We start from the raw sequence: 13,853 nt of genomic DNA on the forward strand, positions 1-13,853 counted from the left end.
TGGACACAGAGGAATCACCTTCATCGGGTGGGCGTCGGGCGGGCGGGGGGAGGGGATGGGCATACACATCCATTAGGAATGGGGTGGGTGCGCACCGACTGGGGGATGGGCGCACTTGAAGCTAATGACCGGAGGGGGGAGGCTGGGAGAGGACAACGTACCCGACCTTAACATTGGTACCCCCACAATACGCTGGAACAACATGAGAGGTAAATGAATAAGAACACAGGGGGGAGGGGGGCACGGGCAACACATGTCACCTGGATACTTGGACTCCCATCAACTGCTTGAAAAGAGAGAGAAAAGAAAATGCAATAATAGAGGTAAGAGACACGTTTTAAAAATAATGAATCCGAAGAGAAAAGTAAAAGGAGGCCTGTGGAGCAGGTCTGGGTGTGACTCCGGATCCCCCAACATCAGGTGCCACCACCAAAGATTCCTACGTGGAGCCCATAGAACCCCAAAAGCAACGGGACGAGTTCTGGTCACGTACTCCCTCAAAATGACATCCTGGCCTTCTTCTGGAACTCCCTCCCCTCTCAGACTCTCAAGGTTTCCTCCAGCGTGTCGGTTCCCACAGACCAGACCTTTGGTCTGAGACCTGACAGTCCAGATGCCACGCATGCTGTCGCGTGGCGGCGGTGTCGCGGCTTGGGACAAGAGGAGGCCCCACGGTGCGGGCTGGGGTGCCAGGCACCGCGGCGGGCGCTGAGGGTGGGGGTGACCCCCACCCCGGTCCGCCGCCGCGCTCCCAGAAAGGGGACAGAACAAGAGGCAAAAAAAAAAAAGCAGCAGCAGCCTACCGCACCCGGTATTCCCAGGCGGTCTCCATCCAAGTACTAACCAGGCCCGACCCTGCTTAGCTTCCGAGAACAGACGAGATCCGGCGGGCGCGTTCAGGGTGGTGTGGCCCTAGACGGTGGAAGGCGCCCCTGCCACGCTCAAGAAGCCGAGCCTCTCTGCGCTTCCCCGCCGCCTCCTCCCGCCCCAGGCCCCGCGCCGGTCCGGGCCGGGACTGTTGAGTTCGCCGGCCGGCCGGGTCCGGCGGGCTCCGAGGGACAGGGGTGACGGGCGGGGCGGGGCGGGCCGGGGTGGGGAGCTGTCCCTCTATACACACCCACACACACTCACACTCACTCAACAAGATGCGATTCCACGGCTGGACTCGCCAAGGTGGAGACCTTCCAGCCCCCCTCCTCTCCTCGCCTGGCCTACTTCACCTACCAGCTGCCCAACCCCCAGCGCGTCCCCGCCGCCGCCACTGCTGACTGCGCACGCGCGGGGCTCTCGCCCTTTGACCCCAGCCAGGGGCCGCCCTCCCCGACAACCTCTTTCAGCTGCGCCCCCCCCAGCCCTGTGGGTGGGCTGCCCCCTATTCCCCCAGACCAGGGCCGGGGCACAGCGCAAAAGGGAGGGGAGCGAGTGTATGGGGCGTCTCTCTCTCTCTCACTCTCTCTCACTCTCTCTCTCTCTCTCTCTCTCTCTCTCTCTCTCTCTTTCTCTCTCTCTCTCGGGATGTGTCCCATGGGTGGGGTGGGGTGGCGTGGTTTGTGTGGCGCTGAAGAAATCAGTCCCCTCCATCTCCTACCACTGGAAAACGCCCAAGCCCTTGGAGAACTGCCCGCACCGCTACCGTGGGGGCCGGGACCCTCCTCTGTGTCCTCCTGTGGCCCAGTCCAAGGGGCCTGGGCCTGGCCGGGGCTGCATTGGACCCCGACCACCCTGGCGTGTGGACTCGCTAGAAATCGGCGATTAGATATTGGATTCCAGCTTCATTGAGGTCATTTCACTAATGAGTGCACCGGAAAGAGTTTCCTACTCCATCTGTGAGGGTGGTAACTGAAAGAGAATTTTAAAGCTGACAGAATAGGTGAGGAAAGGCATAGGAGATTTCCACACCCAGTAAGGAAGCCTTTCCCGAAATGGAAGAAAGAAACGAGCAAACAGAGACACCGGTAGCCCGCCCGGATCAGAGTCTGCCCCTGAGAGAAAGTACCCTGACCAGGTTCACCCGTGGGTGGGTGGCGAGCTAGCGGCATTCAGAAGAGCGAGGCCCGCAGTCTGTGCGGAAGACACCTGCACTCGGGTGTGTGTGGCGGCACAATTCACAAGCAGCTCAGATGTTAAACCAAGGAGAAGCCAGGGAGTTCCCAACGCCCCAGGTGTCCTCAGCCCACGACCGGCTGCTGTGAAAATGCGAAGCCCGGGTCCGGGTCTCAGAGCAGGACAACCAGGAGGTGTGATGTCCACCCCGGGGTTCCCAGGAGGATCAGGCTGAAGCTTGGACTTGGCCTCAAAGTGTCCCCTCACCTGGCCACCCCCTTCCCCTTCCTGCTCCTCTACTCCTGGTGCCCCTCCACCCAGGGGCCAGACCTTAAACAGTCACCCGCAAGAGAATCCTGGTCCCAAAGAAGCCTTCTGGGGGACCCGTGCTGAGAGAGGTTGTGGGCATGGCCCGCTGGGGCTCTGCCCGACCCAGGGCTGGGAGATGCAACCTCCCAGCTCTGGGTCCCTGCAGGAAGTGTCGGCAAGAACAGGGCCAGTCCTCCAAAGGCCCAGGTGCAGGGAGCCCAGGCCGAGCAGCCTGTGGAAGAAGCCACATGCCGTGCCACCCCGGGAACACGACTGTAGGTCACGGCCCTTGCCACCTCCTCCTCCTCCTCCTCTCCCCGACATGGAGCAGGGCTCAGAGACACCTCAGACGCTGCTAGCAAAGTCCAAAGGGCATCAGTTGCTCCTCCAAAGCGCACCCCCGACCCCCAGCAGGCCGCGTTGTCCAGCCAGCCCCTGGGCCTCCCTGGGGTGCCCGGCACAAAAGTGCAGACACCCACCTGACTGGCAATATCAGCTTGAGGACGTTTCTGCCACTCTAAGGACCCGCAGGCCAGCTGGGCCTCCGGGCAGGACAGAGAGCCCCGGAATCCGACGCGGAGAGCTGGGTGTACGTCCCCACCAGGAGGCGGTCCCCACCTCCACGGCTCTCCCCTCGCGGGGAGCGGCAGCCGCAGGGCCTCAGAGAAGACACCGGGCTGGGCCCCCGCGGCACAGTGGGGGCACGTGCCCCGCCCGCGACTTAGCGAGGGCTGCGCGAGACTGCTGCGGCCGCCCGGCTGCCGGGTTCCTGGAGGGCTTCCTGGAAGCAGCGTCCACACCAAGCCCTCGGAAGGCCCAGGCGATGGAGGAGCCCGTCAGGCAGGGGCCGAGGTGGGGAGGAGCGAGTCAGGCAGGGGCCAAGGTGATGGGCCGGGCGGGGAGGAGCGTGTCACGCAGGGGCAGAGGACGGTGACAGGCCGGGCGGGGAGGAGCCGGTCAGGCAGGGGACGAGGACAGTGACGGGCCTGGCGGGGGAGGAGCGCCTCAGGCAGGGGCAGAGGAGACGGGCTGGGTAGGGGTCAGGGTTACAGTTAGGGCGCCATTCACAATCGCAAAGATGTGGAAGCGCCCCGAGTGCCCATCGATCCACGGGTGCATTAATAAAATGTGGCGCGTGGACACCACGGAGTGCCGTTCAGCTATGAGGAACAGCGGTGAGAGGGCACCTCTCGTGTTCTCCCGGCCAGAGCTGGAACCCGTTCCAGTAAGCCAAGTGTCCCAAGAACGGACACAAGAGCGCCACGTGCGCGCGCTCGCCAGCAGATTGGTAGGAACCGATGGACACCTAAGTGGACACAGAGGAATCGCCTTCATCGGGTGGGTGTCGGGCGGGCGTGGGCAGGGGATGGGCATGCACATCCATTAGGAATGGGGTGGGTGCGCACCAACCGGGGCATGGGCGCACTTGAAGCTCTGACCCGAGGGGGGAGGCGGGGACAGGGCGATGCAGCTGACCTTAACATTGGTACCCCCACCATACGCTGGGAGAAAATGAGAAATAAATGAATCAGAAAACGGGGGGCAGGGGGGCACGGGCAATACATGTCACCTCAATACGTGGACTCCCATGATCTGCTCGGAAAGAGAGAGAAAAGGAAATGTAATCATAGAGATAAGACACACCTTTTCAGAAAATGAATCCGAAAAGAAAAGTAAAATGAGGCCTGTGGAGCAGGTCTGCGTGTGACTCCGGATCCCCCAACATCCAGTGCCACCACCAAAGATTCCTACGTGTAGCCCGTAGAACCCCAAAAGCAACGGGACGAGTTCTGGTCACATACTCGCTCAAAATGACGTCCTGGAATTCTCCTGGAACTCCCTCCCCTCTCAGCCTCTCAAGGTTTCCTCCAGCGTGTCGGTTCCCACAGACCAGACCTTTGGTCTGAGACCTGACAGTCCAGATGCCACGCGTGCTGCCGCGTGGCGGCGGTGTCACGGCTCGGGCCAAGAGGAGGCCCCACGGTGCGGGCTGGGGCGCCAGGCACCGCGACGGGCGCTGAGGGTGGGCGCGATCCCCCTGACCGCCGCCGCGCTCCCAGAAAGGGGACAGAACAAGAGGCAAAAAAAAAAAAAAAAAAAAAAAGCCTACGGCACCGGTATTCCCAGGCGGTCTCCCATCCAAGTACTGACCAGGCCCGACCCTGCTTAGCTTCTGAGATCAGAGGAGACCGGGCGCGTTCAGGCCGGCGTGGCCGGAGACGGCGGAGGGCGCCCCTGCCCCGCTCAAGAAGCCGAGCCTCTCTGCGCTTCCCCTCGCCGGGCCTGTTGCGTTCGCCGGCCGGGTCCGGCGGGCTCCGCGGGACTGGGGAGAGGGTCGGGGCGGCGTGGGGGGCTGTCCAGACACACACACACACACACACACACACGCACACACACACAGAGATGGGCCTCCACGGCTGGACCCGCCAAGGTGGAGACCTTCCAGCCCCCCTCCTCTCCTCGCCTCCTTCACCTACCTGCCCCCCACCCCCAGCGCGCCGCCCCTGCTGACTGCGCACACGCACGGGGCGCTCGACCTTTGCCCCCAGCCAGGGGCCGCCCTCCCCCACAAACCCTTTCAGCTGTGCCCCCCGCCCTGTGCGTGGGCTGCTGCCTATTCCCCATGGCCAGGGCTGGGGCACAGCGCATGGGGGAGGGGAGCGAGTGTAGGGGCGTCTCTCGGGATGTGTCCCACGGGTGTGGTGGGGTGGGGTGGGGTGGTTTGGGGGGCTCTGAAGAAATCAATCCCCTCCATCTCCTCCCTCTGGAAAACCCCCAAGCCCTTGGAGAACTGCCCGCACCGCTACCGTGGGGGCCGGGACCCTCCTCTGTGTCCTCCTGTGGCCCAGTCCAAGGGGCCTGGGCCTGGCCGGGGCTGCATTGGACCCCGACCACCCTGGCGTGTGGACTCGCTAGAAATCGGCGATTAGATATTGGATTCCAGCTTCATGGAGGTCATTTCACTAATGAGTGCACCGGAAAGAGTTTCCTAAACCATCTGTGAGGGTGGCAACTGAAAGAGAATTTTAAAGCTGACAGAATAGGCGAGGGAAGGCATAGGAGATTTCCACACCCAGCAAGGAAGACTTTCCCGAAATGGAAGAAAGAAACGAGCAAACAGAGACACCGGTAGCCCGCCCGGATCAGAGTCTGCCCCTGAGAGAAAGTACCCTGACCAGGTTCACCCGTGGGTGCTTGGCGAGCTAGCGGCATTCAGAAGAGCGAGGCCCGCAGTCTGTGCGGAAGACACCTGCACTCGGGTGTGTGTGGCGGCACAATTGACAAGCAGCTCCAGATGTTAAACCAAGGAGAAGCCAGGGAGTTCCCAACGCCCCAGGTGTCCTCAGCCCACGACCGGCTGCTGTGGGAATGCGAAGCCCGGCTCCTTGTCTCAGAGCGGGACAACCAGGAGGTGTGATGTCCACCCCGGGGTTCCCAGGAGGATCAGGCTGAAGCTGGGACTTGGCCTCAACGTGTCCCCTCGCCTGGCCACCCCCTTCCCCTTCCTGCTCCTCTACTCCTGGTGCCCCTCCATCCAGGGGCCAGACCTTAAAGAGTCACCGCAAGAGAATCCTGGTCCCAAAGGAGCCTTCTGGGGGACCCGTGCTGAGAGAGGTTGTGGGCATGGCCTGCTGGGGCTCTGCCCGACCCAGGGCTGAGAGATGCAACCTCCCAGCTCTGGGTCCCTGCAGGAAATGTTGGCAAGCACAGGGCCAGTCCTCCAAAGGCCCAGGTGCAGGGAGCCCAGGCCAAGCAGCCTGTGGAAGAAGCCACTTGCCGTGCCACCCCGGGAACACCACTGCAGGCCCCGGCCCTTCCCACCTCCTCCTCCTCCCCCCCCCCCCGCGCCCCCGCCCGACATGGCGCAGGGCTCAGAGACACCTCAGACTCTTGCTACCCAAAGTGCAAAGGGCATCAGTTGCTCCTCCAAACCCCCCGCCCAGCAGACCACGTTGTCCAGCCAGCCCCCGGGCCTCCCTGGGGTACCCAGCACAAAAGTGCAGACACCCACCGGACCCTCAATCTCAGTTTTTGGATGTTTTTGCCACTCTAAGGACCCGCAGGCCAGCTGGGCCTTCTGGCAGGACAGAGAGCCCCGGAATCCGACGTGGAGAGCTGCGTGTGGAGAGCTGCGTGTACGTCCCCATCAGGAGGCCGTCCCCACCTCCGCCGCTCTCCCCTCGCGGGGAGCGGCAGCCGCAGGGCCTCAGGGAAGACACCAGGCTGGACCCCCACGGCACAGCGGTGGCACGTCCCCCACACGCGACTTAGGGATGGCTGCTCGAGACTGCTGCGTCCACCCTGCTGCCGGGTTTCTGGAGGGCTTCCTGGAAGCAGCGTCCACACCAAGCCCTTGGAAGGCCCAGGCGACGGGGGAGCCGGTCATGCAGGGGCCGAGGATGGTGACGGGCAAGGAGGAGCATGTCAGGCAGGGGCCGAAGACGGTGACGGTGACGGGCCGGGTAGGAAGGAGCCGTTCAGGCAGGGGCCGAGGACGGTGACGGGCCTGGCCGGGGAGGAGTGCGTCAGGCAGGGGCACAGGAGACGGGCGGGGTAAGGGTTAGGGTTACAGTTAGGGCACAATTCACAATCGCAAAGATGTGGAAGCGACCCGAGTGCCCATCCATCCAGGAGTGCATTAATAAAATCTGGCGCGTGGACACCACGGAGTGCCATTCGGCCCTGAGGAGCAGCGGTGAGAGGGCACCTCTCGTGTTCTCCCGGCCAGAGCTGGAACCCGTTCCAGTAAGCCAAGTATCCCAAGAATGGACACACGAGCGCCACGTGAGCGCGCTCACCACCAAATCGGTACGAACGGATGGACACCTAAGTGGACACAGAGGAATCACCTTCATCGGGTGGGCGTCGGGCGGGCGGGGGGAGGGGATGGGCATACACATCCATTAGGAATGGGGTGGGTGCGCACCGACTGGGGGATGGGCGCACTTGAAGCTAATGACCGGAGGGGGGAGGCTGGGAGAGGGCAACGTACCCGACCTTAACATTGGTACCCCCACAATACGCTGGAACAACATGAGAGGTAAATGAATAAGAACACAGGGGGGAGGGGGCACGGGCAACACATGTCACCTGGATACTTGGACTCCCATCAACTGCTTGAAAAGAGAGAGAAAAGAAAATGCAATAATAGAGGTAAGAGACACGTTTTAAAAATAATGAATCCGAAGAGAAAAGTAAAAGGAGGCCTGTGGAGCAGGTCTGGGTGTGACTCCGGATCCCCCAACATCAGGTGCCACCACCAAAGATTCCTACGTGGAGCCCATAGAACCCCAAAAGCAACGGGACGAGTTCTGGTCACGTACTCCCTCAAAATGACATCCTGGCCTTCTTCTGGAACTCCCTCCCCTCTCAGACTCTCAAGGTTTCCTCCAGCGTGTCGGTTCCCACAGACCAGACCTTTGGTCTGAGACCTGACAGTCCAGATGCCACGCATGCTGTCGCGTGGCGGCGGTGTCGCGGCTTGGGACAAGAGGAGGCCCCACGGTGCGGGCTGGGGTGCCAGGCACCGCGGCGGGCGCTGAGGGTGGGGGTGACCCCCACCCCGGTCCGCCGCCGCGCTCCCAGAAAGGGGACAGAACAAGAGGCAAAAAAAAAAAAGCAGCAGCAGCCTACCGCACCCGGTATTCCCAGGCGGTCTCCATCCAAGTACTAACCAGGCCCGACCCTGCTTAGCTTCCGAGAACAGACGAGATCCGGCGGGCGCGTTCAGGGTGGTGTGGCCCTAGACGGTGGAAGGCGCCCCTGCCACGCTCAAGAAGCCGAGCCTCTCTGCGCTTCCCCGCCGCCTCCTCCCGCCCCAGGCCCCGCGCCGGGCCGGGACTGTTGAGTTCGCCGGCCGGGTCCGGCGGGCTCCGAGGGACAGGGGTGACGGGCGGGGCGGGGCGGGCCGGGGTGGGGAGCTGTCTCTCTATACACACCCACACACACTCACACTCACTCAACAAGATGCGATTCCACGGCTGGACTCGCCAAGGTGGAGACCTTCCAGCCCCCCTCCTCTCCTCGCCTGGCCTACTTCACCTACCAGCTGCCCAACCCCCAGCGCGTCCCCGCCGCCGCCACTGCTGACTGCGCACGCGCGGGGCTCTCGCCCTTTGACCCCAGCCAGGGGCCGCCCTCCCCGACAACCTCTTTCAGCTGCGCCCCCCCCAGCCCTGTGGGTGGGCTGCCCCCTATTCCCCCAGACCAGGGCCGGGGCACAGCGCAAAAGGGAGGGGAGCGAGTGTATGGGGCGTCTCTCTCTCTCTCACTCTCTCTCACTCTCTCTCTCTCTCTCTCTCTCTCTCTCTCTCTCTCTCTCTCTCTCTCTCTCGGGATGTGTCCCATGGGTGGGGTGGGGTGGCGTGGTTTGTGTGGCGCTGAAGAAATCAGTCCCCTCCATCTCCTACCACTGGAAAACGCCCAAGCCCTTGGAGAACTGCCCGCACCGCTACCGTGGGGGCCGGGACCCTCCTCTGTGTCCTCCTGTGGCCCAGTCCAAGGGGCCTGGGCCTGGCCGGGGCTGCATTGGACCCCGACCACCCTGGCGTGTGGACTCGCTAGAAATCGGCGATTAGATATTGGATTCCAGCTTCATTGAGGTCATTTCACTAATGAGTGCACCGGAAAGAGTTTCCTACTCCATCTGTGAGGGTGGTAACTGAAAGAGAATTTTAAAGCTGACAGAATAGGTGAGGAAAGGCATAGGAGATTTCCACACCCAGTAAGGAAGCCTTTCCCGAAATGGAAGAAAGAAACGAGCAAACAGAGACACCGGTAGCCCGCCCGGATCAGAGTCTGCCCCTGAGAGAAAGTACCCTGACCAGGTTCACCCGTGGGTGGGTGGCGAGCTAGCGGCATTCAGAAGAGCGAGGCCCGCAGTCTGTGCGGAAGACACCTGCACTCGGGTGTGTGTGGCGGCACAATTCACAAGCAGCTCAGATGTTAAACCAAGGAGAAGCCAGGGAGTTCCCAACGCCCCAGGTGTCCTCAGCCCACGACCGGCTGCTGTGAAAATGCGAAGCCCGGGTCCGGGTCTCAGAGCAGGACAACCAGGAGGTGTGATGTCCACCCCGGGGTTCCCAGGAGGATCAGGCTGAAGCTTGGACTTGGCCTCAAAGTGTCCCCTCACCTGGCCACCCCCTTCCCCTTCCTGCTCCTCTACTCCTGGTGCCCCTCCACCCAGGGGCCAGACCTTAAACAGTCACCCGCAAGAGAATCCTGGTCCCAAAGAAGCCTTCTGGGGGACCCGTGCTGAGAGAGGTTGTGGGCATGGCCCGCTGGGGCTCTGCCCGACCCAGGGCTGGGAGATGCAACCTCCCAGCTCTGGGTCCCTGCAGGAAGTGTCGGCAAGAACAGGGCCAGTCCTCCAAAGGCCCAGGTGCAGGGAGCCCAGGCCGAGCAGCCTGTGGAAGAAGCCACATGCCGTGCCACCCCGGGAACACGACTGTAGGTCACGGCCCCTGCCACCTCCTCCTCCTCCTCCTCTCCCCGACATGGAGCAGGGCTCAGAGACACCTCAGACGCTGCTAGCAAAGTCCAAAGGGCATCAGTTGCTCCTCCAAAGCGCACCCCCGACCCCCAGCAGGCCGCGTTGTCCAGCCAGCCCCTGGGCCTCCCTGGGGTGCCCGGCACAAAAGTGCAGACACCCACCTGACTGGCAATATCAGCTTGAGGACGTTTCTGCCACTCTAAGGACCCGCAGGCCAGCTGGGCCTCCGGGCAGGACAGAGAGCCCCGGAATCCGACGCGGAGAGCTGGGTGTACGTCCCCACCAGGAGGCGGTCCCCACCTCCACGGCTCTCCCCTCGCGGGGAGCGGCAGCCGCAGGGCCTCAGAGAAGACACCGGGCTGGGCCCCCGCGGCACAGTGGGGGCACGTGCCCCGCCCGCGACTTAGCGAGGGCTGCGCGAGACTGCTGCGGCCGCCCGGCTGCCGGGTTCCTGGAGGGCTTCCTGGAAGCAGCGTCCACACCAAGCCCTCGGAAGGCCCAGGCGACGGAGGAGCCCGTCAGGCAGGGGCCGAGGTGGGGAGGAGCGAGTCAGGCAGGGGCCAAGGTGATGGGCCGGGCGGGGAGGAGCGTGTCACGCAGGGGCAGAGGATGGTGACAGGCCGGGCGGGGAGGAGCCGGTCAGGCAGGGGACGAGGACAGTGACGGGCCTGGCGGGGGAGGAGCGCCTCAGGCAGGGGCAGAGGAGACGGGCTGGGTAGGGGTCAGGGTTACAGTTAGGGCGCCATTCACAATCGCAAAGATGTGGAAGCGCCCCGAGTGCCCATCGATCCACGGGTGCATTAATAAAATGTGGCGCGTGGACACCACGGAGTGCCGTTCAGCTATGAGGAACAGCGGTGAGAGGGCACCTCTCGTGTTCTCCCGGCCAGAGCTGGAACCCGTTCCAGTAAGCCAAGTGTCCCAAGAACGGACACAAGAGCGCCACGTGCGCGCGCTCGCCAGCAGATTGGTAGGAACCGATGGACACCTAAGTGGACACAGAGGAATCGCCTTCATCGGGTGGGTGTCGGGCGGGCGTGGGCAGGGGATGGGCATGCACATCCATTAGGAATGGGGTGGGTGCGCACCAACCGGGGCATGGGCGCACTTGAAGCTCTGACCCGAGGGGGGAGGCGGGGACAGGGCGATGCAGCTGACCTTAACATTGGTACCCCCACCATACGCTGGGAGAAAATGAGAAATAAATGAATCAGAAAACGGGGGGGAGGGGGGCACGGGCAATACATGTCACCTCAATACGTGGACTCCCATGATCTGCTCGGAAAGAGAGAGAAAAGGAAATGTAATCATAGAGATAAGACACACCTTTTCAGAAAATGAATCCGAAAAGAAAAGTAAAATGAGGCCTGTGGAGCAGGTCTGCGTGTGACTCCGGATCCCCCAACATCCAGTGCCACCACCAAAGATTCCTACGTGTAGCCCGTAGAACCCCAAAAGCAACGGGATGAGTTCTGGTCACATACTCGCTCAAAATGACGTCCTGGAATTCTCCTGGAACTCCCTCCCCTCTCAGCCTCTCAAGGTTTCCTCCAGCGTGTCGGTTCCCACAGACCAGACCTTTGGTCTGACACCTGACAGTCCAGATGCCACGCGTGCTGCCGCGTGGCGGCGGTGTCACAGCTCGGGACAAGAGGAGGCCCCACGGTGCGGGCTGGGGCGCCAGGCACCGCGACGGGCGCTGAGGGTGGGGGTGATCCCCCTGACCGCCGCCGCGCTCCCAGAAAGGGGACAGAACAAGAGGCAAAAAAAAAAAAAAGCCTACGGCACCAGTATTCCCAGGCGGTCTCCCATCCAAGTACTGACCAGGCCCGACCCTGCTTAGCTTCCGAGACCAGACGAGACCGGGCGCGTTCAGGCCGGCATGGCCGGAGACGGCGGAGGGCGCCCCTGCCCCGCTCAAGAAGCCGAGCCTCTCTGCGCTTCCCCTCTCCGGGCCTGTTGCGTTCGCCGGCCGGGTCCGGCGGGCTCCGCGGGACTGGGGAGAGGGGCGGGGCGGCGTGGGGGGCTGTCCAGACACACACACACACACACACACACACACACACACACACGCGAGATGGGCCTCCACGGCTGGACCCGCCAAGGTGGAGACCTTCCAGCCCCCCTCCTCTCCTCGCCTCCTTCACCTACCTGCCCCCCACCCCCAGCGCGCCGCCCCTGCTGACTGAGCACACGCACGGGGCGCTCGACCTTTGCCCCCAGCCAGGGGCCGCCCTCCCCCACAAACCCTTTCAGCTGTGCCCCCCGCCCTGTGCGTGGGCTGCCGCCTATTCCCCAGGGCCAGGGCTGGGGCACAGCGCATGGGGGAGGGGAGCGAGTGTAGGGGCGTCTCTCGGGATGTGTCCCATGGGTGTGGTGGGGTGGGGTGGGGTGCTTTGGGGGGCTCTGAAGAAATCAATCCCCTCCATCTCCTCCCTCTGGAAAACCCCCAAGCCCTTGGAGAACTGCCCGCACCGCTACCGTGGGGGCCGGGACCCTCCTCTGTGTCCTCCTGTGGCCCAGTCCAAGGGGCCTGGGCCTGGCCGGGGCTGCATTGGACCCCGACCACCCTGGCGTGTGGACTCGCTAAAAATCGGCGATTAGATATTGGATTCCAGCTTCATGGAGGTCATTTCACTAATGAGTGCACCGGAAAGAGTTTCCTAAACCATCTGTGAGGGTGGCAACTGAAAGAGAATTTTAAAGCTGACAGAATAGGCGAGGGAAGGCATAGGAGATTTCCACACCCAGCAAGGAAGACTTTCCCGAAATGGAAGAAAGAAACGAGCAAACAGAGACACCGGTAGCCCGCCCGGATCAGAGTCTGTCCCTGAGAGAAAGTACCCTGACCAGGTTCACCCGTGGGTGGTTGGCGAGCTAGCGGCATTCAGAAGAGCGAGGCCCGCAGTCTGTGCGGAAGACACCTGCACTCGGGTGTGTGTGGCGGCACAATTCACAAGCAGCTCCAGATGTTAAACCAAGGAGAAGCCAGGGAGTTCCCAACGCCCCAGGTGTCCTCAGCCCACGACCGGCTGCTGTGGGAATGCGAAGCCCGGCTCCTTGTCTCAGAGCGGGACAACCAGGAGGTGTGATGTCCACCCCGGGGTTCCCAGGAGGATCAGGCTGAAGCTGGGACTTGGCCTCAACGTGTCCCCTCGCCTGGCCACCCCCTTCCCCTTCCTGCTCCTCTACTCCTGGTGCCCCTCCATCCAGGGGCCAGACCTTAAAGAGTCACCGCAAGAGAATCCTGGTCCCAAAGGAGCCTTCTGGGGGACCCGTGCTGAGAGAGGTTGTGGGCATGGCCCGCTGGGGCTCTGCCCGACCCAGGGCTGAGAGATGCAACCTCCCAGCTCTGGGTCCCTGCAGGAAGTGTTGGCAAGCACAGGGCCAGTCCTCCAAAGGCCCAGGTGCAGGGAGCCCAGGCCAAGCAGCCTGTGGAAGAAGCCACTTGCCGTGCCACCCCGGGAACACCACTGCAGGCCCCGGCCCTTCCCACCTCCTCCTCCTCCCCCCCCCCCGCGCCCCCGCCCGACATGGCGCAGGGCTCAGAGACACCTCAGACTCTTGCTACCCAAAGTGCAAAGGGCATCAGTTGCTCCTCCAAACCCCCCGCCCAGCAGACCACGTTGTCCAGCCAGCCCCCGGGCCTCCCTGGGGTACCCAGCACAAAAGTGCAGACACCCACCGGACCCTCAATCTCAGTTTTTGGATGTTTTTGCCACTCTAAGGACCCGCAGGCCAGCTGGGCCTTCTGGCAGGACAGAGAGCCCCGGAATCCGACGTGGAGAGCTGCGTGTGGAGAGCTGCGTGTACGTCCCCATCAGGAGGCCGTCCCCACCTCCGCCGCTCTCCCCTCGCGGGGAGCGGCAGCCGCAGGGCCTCAGGGAAGACACCAGGCTGGGCCCCCACGGCACAGCGGGGGCACGTCCCCCACACGCGACTTAGGGATGGCTGCTCGAGACTGCTGCGTCCACCCTGCTGCCGGGTTTCTGGAGGGCTTCCTGGAAGC

General features: G+C 63.0%; 4 pseudogenes; all 4 read right to left on the minus strand.

Moving 5' to 3' along the window:
* Positions 1 to 796: 796 nt before the first annotated feature.
* Positions 797 to 918, minus strand: LOC142863717 (uncharacterized; annotated as a pseudogene).
* A 3,537-nt stretch (positions 919 to 4,455) lies between these two features.
* LOC142863715 (uncharacterized) lies at positions 4,456 to 4,573 on the minus strand (annotated as a pseudogene).
* Positions 4,574 to 7,979: 3,406 nt separating this feature from the next.
* Positions 7,980 to 8,101, minus strand: LOC142863719 (uncharacterized; annotated as a pseudogene).
* Positions 8,102 to 11,620: 3,519 nt separating this feature from the next.
* On the minus strand, positions 11,621 to 11,738 carry LOC142863664 (uncharacterized; annotated as a pseudogene).
* Between the last annotated feature and the right edge of the window lie 2,115 nt (positions 11,739 to 13,853).

This window comes from Microcebus murinus, chromosome 22 (genome assembly GCF_040939455.1).
Source record: "Microcebus murinus isolate Inina chromosome 22, M.murinus_Inina_mat1.0, whole genome shotgun sequence".
Taxonomy (NCBI): Eukaryota; Metazoa; Chordata; class Mammalia; order Primates; family Cheirogaleidae; genus Microcebus; species Microcebus murinus.